This window comes from Enhydra lutris, unplaced genomic scaffold (assembly GCF_002288905.1).
Source record: "Enhydra lutris kenyoni isolate GAN:26980312 unplaced genomic scaffold, ASM228890v2 scaffoldscaffold45, whole genome shotgun sequence".
Taxonomy (NCBI): domain Eukaryota; kingdom Metazoa; phylum Chordata; class Mammalia; order Carnivora; family Mustelidae; genus Enhydra; species Enhydra lutris.
In genome coordinates this window covers 1,712,380-1,728,234 of record NW_019154129.1, presented here as the reverse complement: position 1 = coordinate 1,728,234, position 15,855 = coordinate 1,712,380, and positions in this window count along the sequence as shown.

The following is a 15,855-nucleotide window of genomic DNA, read 5'->3' as shown; positions in this document are numbered from 1 at the left end:
AGGGAAGCTGAAGGACTCTAGAGGGAACTAACACCATCCTTGAGTTGCTGTTACTTGGTCCTTTAGGGCAAGGCAAGTGGTGCTACCACCATTTGACAGATGAGAAACTTGGAACTGGCAGAACTTAAGAGACCTCTCAAAATTGGAGACTCAGGCATGGAAAATCAGACTCCCTATAAGGTACTGAGCTGCAGTAGGTCAGAAGCTTTAACCATCATAGACTCAGTGCCAGGCACACAGTGAGGGCTTGTCCTAGATCAGTTCTCCATGAAGCAAAGTCTCACACAGGGATTCTTATACTCTGATTTTATGAAGGGGTGTTCTCAGGAGAAAGGAGTTAGGGGAGGGAGATCGGAGAGCAGAAGAGGATGAGTGGATACGGATTCATCAGAAGCCTAGCTTCATTCTGATCCCACAGGGAGATCTGGCACATGAATGACAGCATGCAGTTCTTCAAGTTGCATCATGGGGCCATCATTTTGGATGCCTTCTCTACAGGCAATGGGCTGCCCTTAGACGGGGTGCAAGGAACCCCCCAGGCATCTCTGAGTGCCATTAGAGCACAATTCCCTGGAGGAGGAGCAACCAAATGTCCAGAAAAGTGCTCAAGGAATACTTGTTGGATTAATGACTCCTAAGTAGAACACAGTTCTACCCTCTCCATACAGTTTTTCTATACACAAGGTAGGACTTTTATCCTACAAAAATTTCATCATCATTTTGTCTCTAATTCAGGAGCCTTCCCCAGCACAACTCAACAATATTGAGCACAACTCAGCTGGCAAGGGTCACATCTAACTGGGTCTAATCACCACTTTGGAGGAGGAAAGACATAACTGTTGAGGTTTTAAGCCACAAAATAATACCTTCACCCATAAGCCAAGGCCACTCCAAATTAATGGTTGTACTGGGTTTCATCTGACAGCTAGATAAAGCCAATTAATGTCAAGGGACCAGAGACATACATAAAAAGTCCACTGGATTTTTATCTCCCAGAGAAGGTTTTTGCTTATGTTCTTGCACCAGCCCTGGGCTGAGAACTCAAACTGGGGACAAATATACCTTTCCAAGTGGATGCAAAAGCAAAAATGTGTGGTATAATCATTACTGGCAAAAGGAACCAAGCCAGGTCTTTGTACATTTCCTCTTAATTACACCCATTCTCCACTCCACTTGCAAATGCCCAGTCTTCCTAGTTGGAACTACTAACCAGCCCCTTTCTGCCACCAGGCTGTTCCTCTTCCTCATCTCACAAACAAAATTACCTACAAGCAGGAAGGCAGACTCGCAAAGGGAGGGTCATGATGCAGTCTTTTCCAAAAAGGAGAGATCTGATTGATTCTCCACACTGTGGCCAGACCAAGCTTCTGCAAAACTACTGATATCACTCTCCTGCTTAAAACCTTTTGATCTTGGGGCAAAATGAACAACTGCTATTGGGCCCCTTAGGCCAATGTAATGTGGGCCTTAACTGCTTTCGCTCACTCACTACCCTCCAGCTACACTGACATTCTATTGGTTCCACGAACATGCTGCTCTCCATCTTGCCACAGGACCTTTGTATATGCTGATCCCTCAGCTGAAATGGTCCCACCTCCAGATACTCTTTCCCATCAGACCTTAAATGTTATTTCCCTGGCTCCCATGTTTAACCCAGATTTGTCCTGGGTTGTCACTATAATTTTTCTTCACAGCACATCACAATTTGTTACTGTAGGATTTTATATGTTCTGCAAAGCTGATGCACCAGAACAAAGCTCTTACTTTGATGACTATCAAGTGCCTATTTTTCAATTAGTTCTTGGCTCAGAAGGGAAAAAGGGACCATTCTCTCATTTTAGGAAACCTTATTTACCTGACTGAGGTCATGTGATTGGCTGGTCAGTTGACTGGTTTTTTTAAGGCAGTGTTGACAGTTTATTCAACCCATTTGCAAACGCTCTGTATACCCTCATCTTAGCTCTGTGGATTATTATCTTCCAGATTTATTGCCCATCAGGAAGACTAGAACAGAGCCTTGGAAACTTCATACAGATCTACAGATTTGCTGACATTATCACCAATCTCTTCTAGTAATTTCTTGCTTGAACTCCTGAAATCATCAAAGTTCCCATCCTCACTCCCTCCTGACATCACAAAGCATATCTTTAAAATCCTATAAAATAAAATAATTGGTCAACGTAAGAATGATATAGCTAGCCTTTGTTCAGCAGTTACTGTTATGTGGCAAGCCCCATGCTGAGCACATTACCTGTCTCAATCCTCTCGCCCCCTTACAACAACTCTAGGGGGCAGGCCGGGCAGATGCTGCTGTTCTTAGGGCAAATGGCATCTTGCCCAGCGTCACACAGCTGGTGAGTGGGAGCGCCAGGTTTTCAGCCCAGCTAGGTCCGCCTCAAAAGTCCATGACACCATCACATCATTATCTCCCTAATGTGTCTAGTTCAGGACTAGGACAGAATCCTTGATCCAATCAGCCACAGGAATGTTCTAGAAGGCCCACCACAACAGTTCTACCAGGATGTGTATCTGGCCTCACATGCCAAAACACCCTAAGAGGAAGCAACAACCTAGTAGAAATTGAAGGGGGGAGAAATGCAAAGTCTAATAGTAACCCCACATCCTTCCTAAAAATCACCAGAGAAACACAAACCCATATAAAACAAAGGAGCTCGCTCTGTAACCAATGCTCATTGGCTTTTTGACTGCCCGGTGTTCATTCCCCAACATCCCCTTTTTACAGTGGATCCCATTTACAGTTTTGAGGCTTTTAACATGTTTTTTGTTTTGTTTTGTTTTGTTTTGTTTTGTTTTAGTTTGCATACAGTAAAATTTACTCTTGGTCATGTATAGATCAGTGGGTGTCCAGCACCACAATGAAGCCACAGAACACTTCTGTCACCCTAAAACATTCCCTCATGCTGCCCTTTGGAGTTCCCATTTCCTTTTCTCCCCAATGAAAGACATTGGTCGTGACTGCACTCAGCAAAAGGAGAGCAAAGGGAGGGACCTGTGCTCCGTCCTGGAATCTGAATCTCAAGCAGAGAGGTAAAAAGGATGAAAAGAGTTGGATTCTCTCCTCCCAGTATCAGGATGAGGGAGATGATAAGCCCCTACTACCCAGAACCCTTGACCATCCTAGGGGTGTCCTGTTTCCACCTTTCCTGTTGTGGTATTATAAAAAATATCCAGTGATCTTTGTCCTGCTTCCTGGCACAGAGCTCCTAAAACCTTTGGAATTCCCTGGGTGGTGGAAGTGCCTTTTGTTCTTCATAAGGAGTCCCCATAACCATATCTGAATTTATGCTAATGAGGTGACTCATGGTGGGGCCCCTAGACAGCTTCATGGTGAGCACTGGTCCCCAGAAAGAGGCTGGTCTCCAGAGAGACCAAGCACCTGGTTAGAGCCACCCCTGCATGCCCATGTAATGGAACCTTGACAGGAAAAAAAAAAAAAACAAAAAAACCTAAACAATAGGGTTTGGGGGACTTCCCAGTTGGTGAACACATCCCCATGCCAGAAGGGTGGTGGGAGGTTCCGTTTTCACAGGAACGGAGGCCCCTGCCCTCAGGACCCCCAGACTTTGCCCTGCATCCGTCTTCATCTCACTGTTCATCTGTACCCTTTATGTTAAATTGTAAGAGTCAGGAGAGTGCTTTGCTGAGTTCTTTGAGTCCTTCTGGAAAATGACTGGACCTAAAGGTGGTGGGGGAGGGGAGAAGGGCACGGGAACTTCTGAATTTATAGTTGACCAGGCCAAAGTGCAGGTGGCCAGGGGACTTGGCTTGTAGTTGAAGTGGGGACATTAACCTGTGGGGTCACTGCTAACTACTCGTAGCTCATTTGAGAATAGAACTGCATCACGGGGCGTCAGGGAATCAAAGGGTTGGGATGACATGTTAGTGTCGTAAAGTCACAGCACACGGGCCTCATCCGGAAGAGGGATGTTCCCTGCTGCTGAGGGGAAGCGCAGAAGCCCCGAGGATAGGCCTTGGAAACCCTGTGGATCCAGAGTAACCATTTCAGTCCCGGGCTCATCTCTGGTTATGTAACTGCAGGAAACACGTACCACCTCTACCGGGGCTCAGTTTCCTCCCTGATAAACTGGGAATGATAATAATAATAACAATACAAATTCCATGCAGTTGTTGGAGACTTGAAAGGGTTAGAATCCCTCCAGGGTTTAGGATAATGCCAGGTGCATAATGAATCCTCGATAAAAGTACGGGGTCATCGTTATTATTCCTCCGGTTGTGTCCAATTCATTCCCTCTTTATGTTTACCCGCGTGGGTTTCTTCTGCTTGGAGCTCAAACACTCTGTTGATACCCCTGCCTGGAGCAGAGGGAGTGGGGTTAGCTAAGCAAGAATGATGTCCTGGGGGAAGGTAGATTTCTCCAGACAGAGGAGGTTCCCACAGATAGTAGAAGGAGTGAGAAAGAAGACGAGAGGGAGATCCAGACACGTTCCTACCGCTCCCACAAGGACAGGAGGACATTCCGTCCTCTCCTGGACCAGAAGGCACAGCGGGTCTGGTATGTACCTGGGCTCCCAAGGAAATGCTGAGCCTAGGGCAGGGCTACCAGCCTGGCTGCCCACTAGCATCATCTGGGCGGCTGTGGGGCATTCTGGTGCCCGCATCCAGCCTTGACTTCAGATCATGACTTCAGTTTGAGAGGATGTTCGTGGCAGAAGGATTTTTAAAAGCTCCCCAGGGAATTCAAGGTGCTGCCAAGGTAGAGAACCTCCATCCAGGAGAAGGGAGCCAAGGGGTCACCCCTCTGGTATTCACCTTGTTCAGAGAAGGGCTCTTGGACTTTATTGTGCACATGAATCATCTTGTCAAAATGCAGATTCTGGCTCAGTAGGTCCTGGGCAGGGCCCGAGACTCTGCATTTCTCACACGCTCCCAGATGATGCTGATGCCCTGAGCCCAAGCACCATACACTGGGTAGCAAGGGTCTACCCAAAGGCTGTGGGCGCTGCACGCCACTGCACAAACACCTCTTACGGGGGCCCTCTGGCCCCTCGCAGGAACCAGCTCAAATGCAGGACACCTGCCGCTGCGGAGTTATCTGCTGAGAACACCTGGGCCTTTCCACAATCGCAAGTCACCCCACTTCTGACCACTGGGTTGTGGAAGGCACTCCCAGGGGCACAGAAGGAGACAAACTGTGGCTCGGGGCCACTCATGATGCTCCCCCAGCCCCAAATGGAGCCAGAGACCCCCTAGCCCAATTGCTCACACTCACCCCTTTTCTGTCCAGATCCTGACCCTGTGCATAGAGCGTCCTCTCAAAATAAACTCACAGAGCCTTCCCCGCCTTCCTCTGCACCTGAAGCAATTATTACTTGTCATACACAAGAACTGCCAGCTGGGAGTAGCATCAGCTCCCTGTTCTTAAAACGCCTTATAATCGCCTCCCTCGGAGAATTCTCCAGTCCCAAGATGGTTCTGCCCAGCCAATCACAGTGTGATCCTGGGCCCATGTTTTGATAAGATAATCTGTCACTGTCAGAGGTGCAGGGCTCTTGCTGCAGGAAGGGGAAGTGTGGGGAGAGAACCTCATCCCTCTCCGGAAGTACAGCTGACTGCCCACTGCCCCAGGAGCCTGTCCCCGGAGAGGCTGTGACAGATGTCAAGTGACAGAATGAAACCCTCTGCTTCTCAAACACCTGTAGGCGCTGCCCCACTGTGGCCTCACACCCATTTCTGGTTTGTTTCTCAAGTGCCATTTGGGGAGGATGCGGAAGCAAACGTCTTCTGGTGCTGAGTTATAGCTGAAACCCAGAGGGTAAAGTTGGTGGCAGGGGGGCATTTGGAGGAACAATGAGGTCACTTGTGGTGGTCTTGAAGATGGCCCCCAATTATCCCCACGTCCTGATAGTCACAGCCCTGTGTAGAGTCTCTCCCTCCCCTGGTACCAGAGTTGGTCCGTGGGATAAATATAATTTAGGTGCACACGCCCTCTTCTCAGTCACTCCCTCAGTGCAACTGCTCACTTGCCATGTTCTGAGGACACTCAAGCAGTCGATGGAGAGGCCCACCTGAAGAGGACGGAGGCCAGCCATGGCCCAGCAAATGAGGTTCAAAGCAGGTTCTGCCCTCTTGGAACCTTGATTGGGCTGCAGCCCGGGACAACAGCGTGACTGCCACCTTATGAGCTGGAGACACCCGGCTAACCTGCTCCTAGATTCCTGACACACAGCGTTTGTGAGATCACTGATGCTCGTTAAAGTTGGGTTGGTTTGTTATACAGCAATAGATAACTAACTAATACACCATTCATATCAAACCAAACCATGAATACAGCATGGGTCCTTCTACAGCAGGAGGCGGTGCCAATCACTACAAAAGACACGGAGACAGTCATGGCCATCAGAATCATACCAATGGCAGCCAACAGTGATATAAGCTTTATTTGGAGCCAGGCACTGGTCTAAGCACTTTGCGTGCACTAACTCATTTAACCCTTCAGCCATCTGTCATTGTTACTGTGATCCCTGTCCACGAGCTCCAGCCATCAGGAACATGTCTACAAAGTTGGGTTTAGTGACGTGTTGCAACAAGAAAGACCACATGGCACAGGGAATGGCGGTGTGTCTCAGAGAGTGGTGGGGGAGCCTGGTGTAGGATCCGGGTTGGCTCTGGACTTCATGCTGTCAGAAAGCAGCAGTAAGGGGTGCCTGGGTGGCTCAGTGGGTTAAAGCCTCTGCCTTCAGCTCAGGTCATGATCCCAGGATCCTGGGATTGAGCCCCGCATCAGGCTCTCTTCTCAGCAGGGAGCCTGCTTCCTCCTCTCTCTCTCTCTGCCTGCCTCTCTGCCTACTTGTGATCTCTGTCTGTCACATAAATAAATAAAATAAAATAAAAAAAAAAAGAAAGCAGCAGTAAATCCATGACTGAGTCTCTTAACCACTTTTATCCAGGAGTCTGGAAACAGAGCGAGGCTACTGCCCTCAGTGGTACAGAAGCAACAGCACTCATGTTACATGGAAGGACAGAATATTTGTTGTTGCCCTGGTTTGCAAGGTGCTCTCACCTTTGTGCTCAGATGTGATTACATAATGTTCTTACTTCTGTTTCATTTCATTACTGGAAACAGGAAGTCTTCCCATCCATGCTCCTATGAAATTGGACCTACCCTACAACCCAGCAACTGTACTACTGGGAAATTCCTATGAAACCCCTATTTGTGGAGCCTGGCTGCTAGTACCTGGCCAATCACAGTCCTGATCACAGTCAGGACAGCAGGCTTCCTTTCTCATCCCCATTTTACAGATGGAAAAACTGAGGCCAAAATAAGGGAAGCAGCTATAATGTCAAGGTTGGAAAAAACTTTGGAGAAGAGCTTCTTAAACTATGGGTAGTTCAGAGCCAGTTTTCTTTTGGGGTTTTTGTTTGTTTGTTTCCCAACTCACTGTGAGCCAAACTTTTATAACATACAATATATGTTGTTGTGAATTATGAGAATTATGAATTATGAGAATGATGATTATGCACTTAGATGTTGCATCAAAAAATTGCTAGAAAAGTTTCTAAACATGGACTCTCAATTTATGTATTATCTGGTCAGAGACAAATAAAATGGTTCTCTGACCAGCACTGTCTATGCAGCATACTCTGAGCACCTACACAGGCCGTCTGATTGAGCGTTTCTCAAACTCCATGCATTGGTACACATTTAGTATTGCCCTGTCTGTGTAGTTCCTTCACTATTATTTACTTAATGTTATCTTTAAATATCTTCACCCTATATCACCCTACATCAAATAAGGATGGCCACCATCCAAAGAACAGAACACTGCTGGCAAAATTGCAGAAAAATTGGAAACCAGGTGCCCTGGTCATAGGAAATAAAATGATGCAACCATTTAGTATGAATGTATCTTGAAAAGTTAACTTGAAAAGTTAATAGAGTTACTATATGATCCAACAATCCTGCTTCTGGGTATAAAGTTCAAAGAACACAAGGCAGGAAGTCAAAAAGATATTTACACACTCATGCCCACTGCAGCATTATTCACAATAGCTAAGAGATAAAAGCAACCCAAACGTCCGTAAACAGATGAATGGATAAAGTATGGTATACACATATAATGGAATATTATGCAGCCTTTAAGGGGGGGAAGCTTGTCACATGATACAATGTAGTTGAGTCTTAACAGTTTTATGAACTTTATGCCAAATGAAATAAGCTAATCATAAAAGGATAAATATTATATTATTCCATTCATCTGAAGTATCTAAAATATTGAAAATCATAGAAACAGAAAGAAGAAATGTAGTTTCCAAGGGCTGTGGAGAGAGGGAATTAGTATTTGGTGGGTACAGAGTTTCAGTTTCACAAGATAAAAAAGTTCTAAAAATCTGTTGCACAAAACGATGCAAATATAATTAACAGTACTAGGGGTGCCTGTATGGTATAGTCAGTTAAGCATCTTATCTTGGTTCAGGTCATGATCTCAGGGTCCCAGGATCCAGCCCCACATTGGGCTCCTGCTCGGTGGGGAGTCTGCTTCTCCCTCTCCCTTTGCTTCTCCCCGAGCTCATGCTCACTCTCTCTCTCAGATAAATAAATAAAATATTTTATTTTTTATTTTTTAAAGATTTTATTTATTATTTATTTGATGGAGAGAGATCATAAATAGGCAGCAGGCAGAGAGAGGAGGAGCTATATTACCTTCAAGCTCTATTACCAAGTGGTAATCATCAGTACAGTATGGTACTGGCAGAAAAACAGACACATAGGTCAATGGAACAGAATAGAGAGCCCAGAAATAGACCCTCAACTCTATGGTCAAATAATGTTCAACAAAGGAGGAAAGAATGTCCAATGGGAAAAAAGTCTCTTCAACAACCAGCGTTGGGAAAACTGGACAGCCACTTGTAGAAGAATGACACTGGACCATTTTCTTACACTGGACACAAAGATAAACTCAAATGGATAAAAGACCTAAATTTGAGACCGGAATCCACCAAAATCCTAGAGGAGAAACATGAAGCAAGTTCTTCAACCTCAGCCACAGCAACTTCTTGCTAGACATGTCTCCAAAGGCAAGGGAAACAGAAGCAAAAATGAACTATTGGGACTTCTTCAAGATAAAAAGCTTCTGCACCGCCGTCAACAAAACTAAAAGACAACCTATGGAATGGGAGAAGATATTTGCAAATAATATATCAGATAAAGGACTGCTATCCAAGATCTATGAAGAACTTATCAAACTCAACATCCAAAGAATAAATAATCCAATCAAGAAATGGGCAGAGGACATGAACAGACATTTCTGCAAAGAAGACATCCAGATGGCCAACAGACATGTGAAAAAGTGCTCCACATCGCTTGGCATCAGGGAAATACAAATCAAAACCACAATGAGCTACTACCACACACCAGCCAGAATGGCTAAAATTAGCAAGATAGGGAACAACAAATGTTGGCGAGGATGTGGGGAAAGGGGAACCCCACTGTTGGTGGGAATGCAGGCTGGTGCAGCCATGCTGGAAAACAGTAGAGAGGTTCCTCAAGACATTAAAAAGAGAGCTACCCTATAACCCAGCAACTGCACTACTGGGTATTTACCCCGAAGATACAAATGTAGTGATCTGAAGGGGCATCAGCAACCCAATGTTCATAGCAGCAAAGTCCACAATAGCCAAACTATGGAAAGAGCCGAAATGTCCTTCAACAGATGACTGGGTAAAGAAAATGTGGCTCATATATACAATGGAATATTACTCAGCCATCAGAAAGGATGAAATCTTACATTTACATCGATATGGATGGAACTGGAGGGTATTATGCTGAGCAAAGTAAGTCAATCAGAGAAAGACAATTATATGGTTTCATTCATATAAGGAATACAAGAAACAGTGCAGAGGACCATGGGGAAGGGAAGGAAAAATAAAATAAGATGAAAATTCAGAGGGAGGCAAGCCATAAGAGACACTGAACTCTACGAAACAAACTGAGGGTTGCTGGAGGGGAGGTGGGTGGGGGAATGGAGTAACTGGGTAATGAGCATTAAAGAGGACACATGATATAATGAGCATTGGGTGTTTTGTGCAACTGAAGTATTACTGAACTCTACATCTAAAACTAATGATGAGCTATATGTTGGTTAATTGAATTTAAATTTAAAAAATTAAAAATTAAAAAAAAATGATGAAGATGTGTTTTTCACCATAATTTTAAAAGACAAAAAACATCCCAAACAATGGCCACCCATATCATGTGTTGAGGAGGCTTGTTTTATCCTTCTTTTTATATAGATTAAAATAAAGTCATTGTTGATAGAATGGAAAAATTTGTTTCCCATGGACCACTGAAAATCATTTTGCATACCACCAGAGGAGCACAGACCACACTTTGGGAAACGCTGACCTTTGAACCTCCTATTACTTCAGTGCCCAAGAGATCTGAGGCCAAGCAAGAGGAAAAGTTCAGGATCACTTCTACTTTCCAAGAGCTTGTGGTCAGATTGAAGAGTTAAAATATACAACCCTGGGATGGGGGTGGAGCTTAAAAGAACTCTGTTCCTGAAAGACCACAGTGTCCAGAGCCATCTAAAGATTCAGAGCAAGACCAGATCTGTTTGGCTCAGAGTTCTATACCAAGTAGCTGGCACATGTCTTGCCCAGGGTAGAGTCTCAACTGTTACTTGTTGGGTTCCATTAAATTTAGAGAAATAGGGACACACATCAGTGAGATACTCAGCAGGGTTCCTAAGCTGAGGTTTGTAGATGGACTTCGGGGGTCTGTGAACTTGAATGGAAAAATCCCAATTTTCTGTAACCTCTAACAGATTTTCAGCATTTGCTTGCATTACAAACGTAGGTAAAAAACCACAGTAATACCCACAGTATCTGTGACTTTGCCACCAATATAAATCATGGCTATTTTCATATCTCATTACAGTCATTGTAGACATTTCGATATATTGTCTACATGCATCACTAATTGAAATTAAATAGTTATTAGACCCGCCACTAAATCTTGTTATTTTATGCATTAGTAAAGAAGCATATATTACCATGACACAAATTTGGTGGTTTTTAAAATTTTTGATCATCATATTTTAGGATACATACCAAGGAATTCCTTTGTAATGCTACACACCTTACTTTCTGCATTTACTGTCTGTTGTTCTGATAAGGAGTTCACAGACTTCACCAGATGCCAAAGGTGTCTGTCACACACACACACACACACACACACACACACACACACACACACACACACACAGAGTTAGGACCTGCTGTTTCCCCAATGTAGCTGCCACATGACTGGGTCCAAAGAGAAACAACATAAAAGAAACCCTTTTGCCACATTTTTTTAAAAGATTTTATTTATCTATTTGATAGAGATCACAAGTAGGCAGAGAGGCAGGCAGAGAGAGAGGAGGAAGCAGGCTCCCCATGGAGCAGAGAGCCCGATGTGGGGCTCGATTCCAGGACCCCGGGATCATGACCCGAGCCGAAGGCAGAGGCTTTAAACCACTGAGCCACCCAGGCACCCCCCTTTTGCCACATTTTGAAGGGCAAACGCCCACTCACCATCCCAGAGGGCAGTGAACTCACCAATTAATGGTTGTATACAGGAACCCCCAATAACCATCAGCTTCAATGTCCCTAAAATGCAGGCTGGTTGGCAAGGTCAAGGACTCAGAAAATTTGGTGTTGAGCAAAAAAAAATTAAAGTGATCTTACATCCACTGGGTTCAAAACATGGACTCTGGAGCTGGACTCCCCATGTTTGTATCCCAGCTCCAACAGCTGGGATTTGTGTGAGCTTGGGTAAGCTGTTTCACCTGGATGGCTTTCACTTTCCTATCTGTAAAAGAGGAACCACAGGGCCTGATTCTGGTTGGCAGAAAAATGGCTCTTTGAAGATGTCCAGGTTCTAAGTCCTGGACCCTGTGAATATTTTAGGTTCTATGGCACAGAGCAACTAAGGTCACAGATGGAGTTAAGGTCAGTTGGCCTTAAAATAGGGAGATTATTCTAATTAACTGGGTGGACCGACTATAACCACAATATATCATAAAGTGTGGGAGCAGAAGGAACAAGAGAGTCAGAGATCTGAAGACATAACAGTACTAGATATGAAGACAGAAGAAGGGGAGGAATGCCAGTGGTCTCTCAAATCTGGAAAAGTCAAGATTCTCCTTTAGAGGCTCCAAAAGAAGTGCAGCCTTGCCAATACCTTGATGTTAGCCAGGTAAGACCCACCTTGGACTTCTGGTTTACAGAACTGTAAGATAATAAATGTGTGTTGTTTTAAGCCATGAAGCTTGTGGCAAATTGTTACAGTGGCAGTAGAAAACTAATACACTATTCCAAAGGGGTTTGTGAGGATTAACACATGAGTTAGTTTATATAAAGCCCTTAGAACAGTGCCTAAAATACACTTAGTGTTATACATTATGAGTGTTATAGAAATGACAACAAGTGAAAGAAATGAACCACTTGTGAAACATACCAGGTCTGTTCAGGTCAACCCCCTGCTCTGTTCTATAATCCCCTAATGAACTCATGGACCCAGGCATGAATCACGCAGCAGCTAACAGCACAAAACAAGAGATAACCAGATTTTAGGTGCCTCCTGATGGACAAACACATGGCCACCTATGAAATAGTCATAGGTGTCTTCCCAAAAAAACAAAACAAAAAACCACAATATTGGGCTTAAACCTAATGAAACTTATAGATCCAACTACCAATGTACAGGAAACATGGAAGATAGAGGAACATGCCAAATGGCACCACAGAGATGTAATCAGCAATATCTAGATCGTAGGGAACTCTGCAGCAGTGCTTCCCACACTGTAATGTGCACATAAAACACCTGGGGATCTTGTTAAAATGCAGATTCTAGGGGTGCCTGTGTCGTTTAGTTAAGTCTCTGCCTTCGGCTCAGGTCATGATCTTGGGGTCCTGGGATGGAGCCCCACATCGCATCGGGCTCTCTGCTCAGCAGGAAGTCTGTTTCTCCCTCTCCCTTTGCCCCTTGCCCCCTCACTGTGCAATCTTTATGAGACTTCTGATCCATGGGCTATATTTCCAGTTTCAAGGCTCTGAGGGATAAATGACCCATTTTTCTAGTAATAAAAGAACTGAAGGGGAAACCTACAGATTAAAAGATACGCCAACCATTACACCGTTTCACATTTGGGTAAACTGGTAGAGGACAGGGTTATTAATAAAGATAGGGAATTCAGCAGAGATAAGAATTTGACAGAAACTAATTATTTTAGTTTCAAATACATGCACTTAAAATGTTTGTGTTGGGGCCCCTGGATGGCTCAGGTCATGATCTCAGTGTTGTGATAAGCCCCGTCAGGTTCCATGTTCAGCAGGGAGTCTGCTTGGAATTCTCTCTATCCCTCTCCCTCTGCTTGGCATCCTCTCTCTCTCTCTCTCTCTCATTCTCTCTCTCTCTCTGTCAATCTTTAAAAATAAATTGTCTGTGTTATGGGGGGGGACAAAATTCTAGGGGCACCTGAGCAGCTCACTTGGTTAAGCATCTGCCTTCAGCTCAGGTTGTGATCTCAGGTCCTGGGATCGAGCCCCACATTGGGCTCTCTGCTCAGTGGGGAGTCTGCTTCTCCCACTCCCCCTGTGCTCTCTCCCTTTCTGTTCTCTCTCACTCTCTCTCAAATAAATAAACAAAATCTTTTTCTTAAAGATTTTGTTTATTTATTTGACAGACAGAGATCACAAGTAGGCAGAGAGGCAGGCAGAGAGAGAGGAAGGGAAGCAGGCTCCCCACTGCGCAGAGAGCCCGATGCAGGGCTTGATCCCAGGACCCTGGGATCATGACCTGAGCCGGAGACAGAGGCTTTAACCCACTGAGCCACCCAGACACCCCAACAAAATCTTTTTTTAAAAAAGAAAAGAAAAACAAAATTCTAGAGCTGCTTTTATGTTCCTTAATTTGAAAGATGACTCAAATTTATGACTTTACAAATCTGTACCATCTGTAAGTAAGGGGTCATTTTGCCATGATATATTTCCATTAAATGTGATATACCTTAAAAAAAAAAAAAGATACACTAACCAAACTTTACTTTAGTTGGATTCTGAAAACAATTTGTTAGTAGGAAATCTGCACAATGATTGGATATTTGGTGCTCTAATGAATTATTATTAATATTATAAGTGTACTGATTATATTGTGATTATTTTTAAGAATCTATCTTTTGGAGATGCATATTGTAATATTTATAGATGCAACTATAGTGGTTAGAATTGGCTTTAAAATAATGTGAAAAGGCCACCTCTATGTTCACCGCACCATTATTTATAAAAGCCAAGATATAGAAACAGCCTGTCTCCATCAATAGAAGAATGGACAAAGACACTGTGGAATTAACTCAGCCACAAAAGAGAATGGAATCTTGCCATTTGTGACAACATGGGTGGTCTTAGAGGGCATTATGCTAAGTGAAATAAGTCAGACAGAGAAAGACAAACACCATATAATTTCACTTACATGTGGACTAAAAAACAAAATGAACAAATAAACAAAATAATGTGGATGGGGTGTACAGGGTCATAAGCAAAAAAAACTGACCGTGAGCCAGTCACTGCTAAAACTAGGTGATGGATAGCTTGGGGTTCATTATACTGTTTTTTCTACTTTCACATATGTTTGGAATTTCCCCTAATAAAATTATTTTTAAGTATACATTTTTTAAAAATCTTCTTTTTTACCTTTCCCTTCCCTAGTACTTATTTTTAAGTATACTTTTTTAAAAAATCTTCTCTTTTAGTGTTCCCTTCTCTAGGACCATACTCTTCTAATGTTCTAGAAAAGACTATCAGGGCAGGCTCTCCCACAACTCATAAATCATAAAGAACCAATCACTTTCAGGAGTTCACCGACTTAAAATTCCATGGCTTTTTGCCATGCTTGCGTTCTCCCCTGTTTCGTTTTTGCAAATCTCAACAAAATACTTGTGTAACCAGCTAATTATCACCGTACTTAAGGCCAAGCATGTACCTCCAGGTCCAGTTTTCTGTCTGTGGAGATGTTCCCTCCACCTGAAATGCTCTTCTGTGGACCCCACCAGCACTCTGTTCACCCATTTCCTTCTCTATGGGGCTTCAACTCCCAGTGTCTGCTTATACCCAGTGTAAGCAGACATCCTAGTGCCCCTCCACCACACTGCATGGTGGCAGCCCTCAGCACTCTCACTATCTGAGGTCATCAGTTCCTCTACTCATTTACTTCATGTCATCCTTCCTCATGCACCACCTCACCTCATCCTCCCTTCTGAAATATATTCTCCATGTGGACAGGAGCCTTTTCTCCCTCTCCATTACAGGTGGGAGGAAGGAAGAAAGGAAGGGAGGGAGGGAGGGGAGGGGAAGGAAGGGAGGGGAGGGGAGGCTCTAAGTATACTGAATAGCTCCATGGAGCCTATAACCCAGCAGATCAAATGCATTCTTGCTAACAGCCTTATACATCTTCATACAACTCTATCCCATGTTTGTAGTAAGTAGTGAGTAAATGTTTTCTCAAGCCAATGGAGCTGCACTGCCCATTCCTTTCAAAGAGAAATTTAGGTCTCTATCAACGTTCATTGGACACCCAAGCTCTTGGCTCACAACATTTGGTTCACAGAGAGGTCTCTGTGCAAATCAGTGATGATAAGACATGTGTCTTCAACCTCCCATCACCCTGGAAGCTTTCAATACCTAACTAACCAGCCCCATGCCAGGGGGTTAATCAGAGGACTGAGCTTTCCATTGAAAGTCTGGAGTAGCACCAGCCTATTGGAAAAGAGAGGTATTCAGAAAGAGACTTCACTCTAAATTTCAGCTTCATCAGCTGTGGTCTGGGAAGGGAT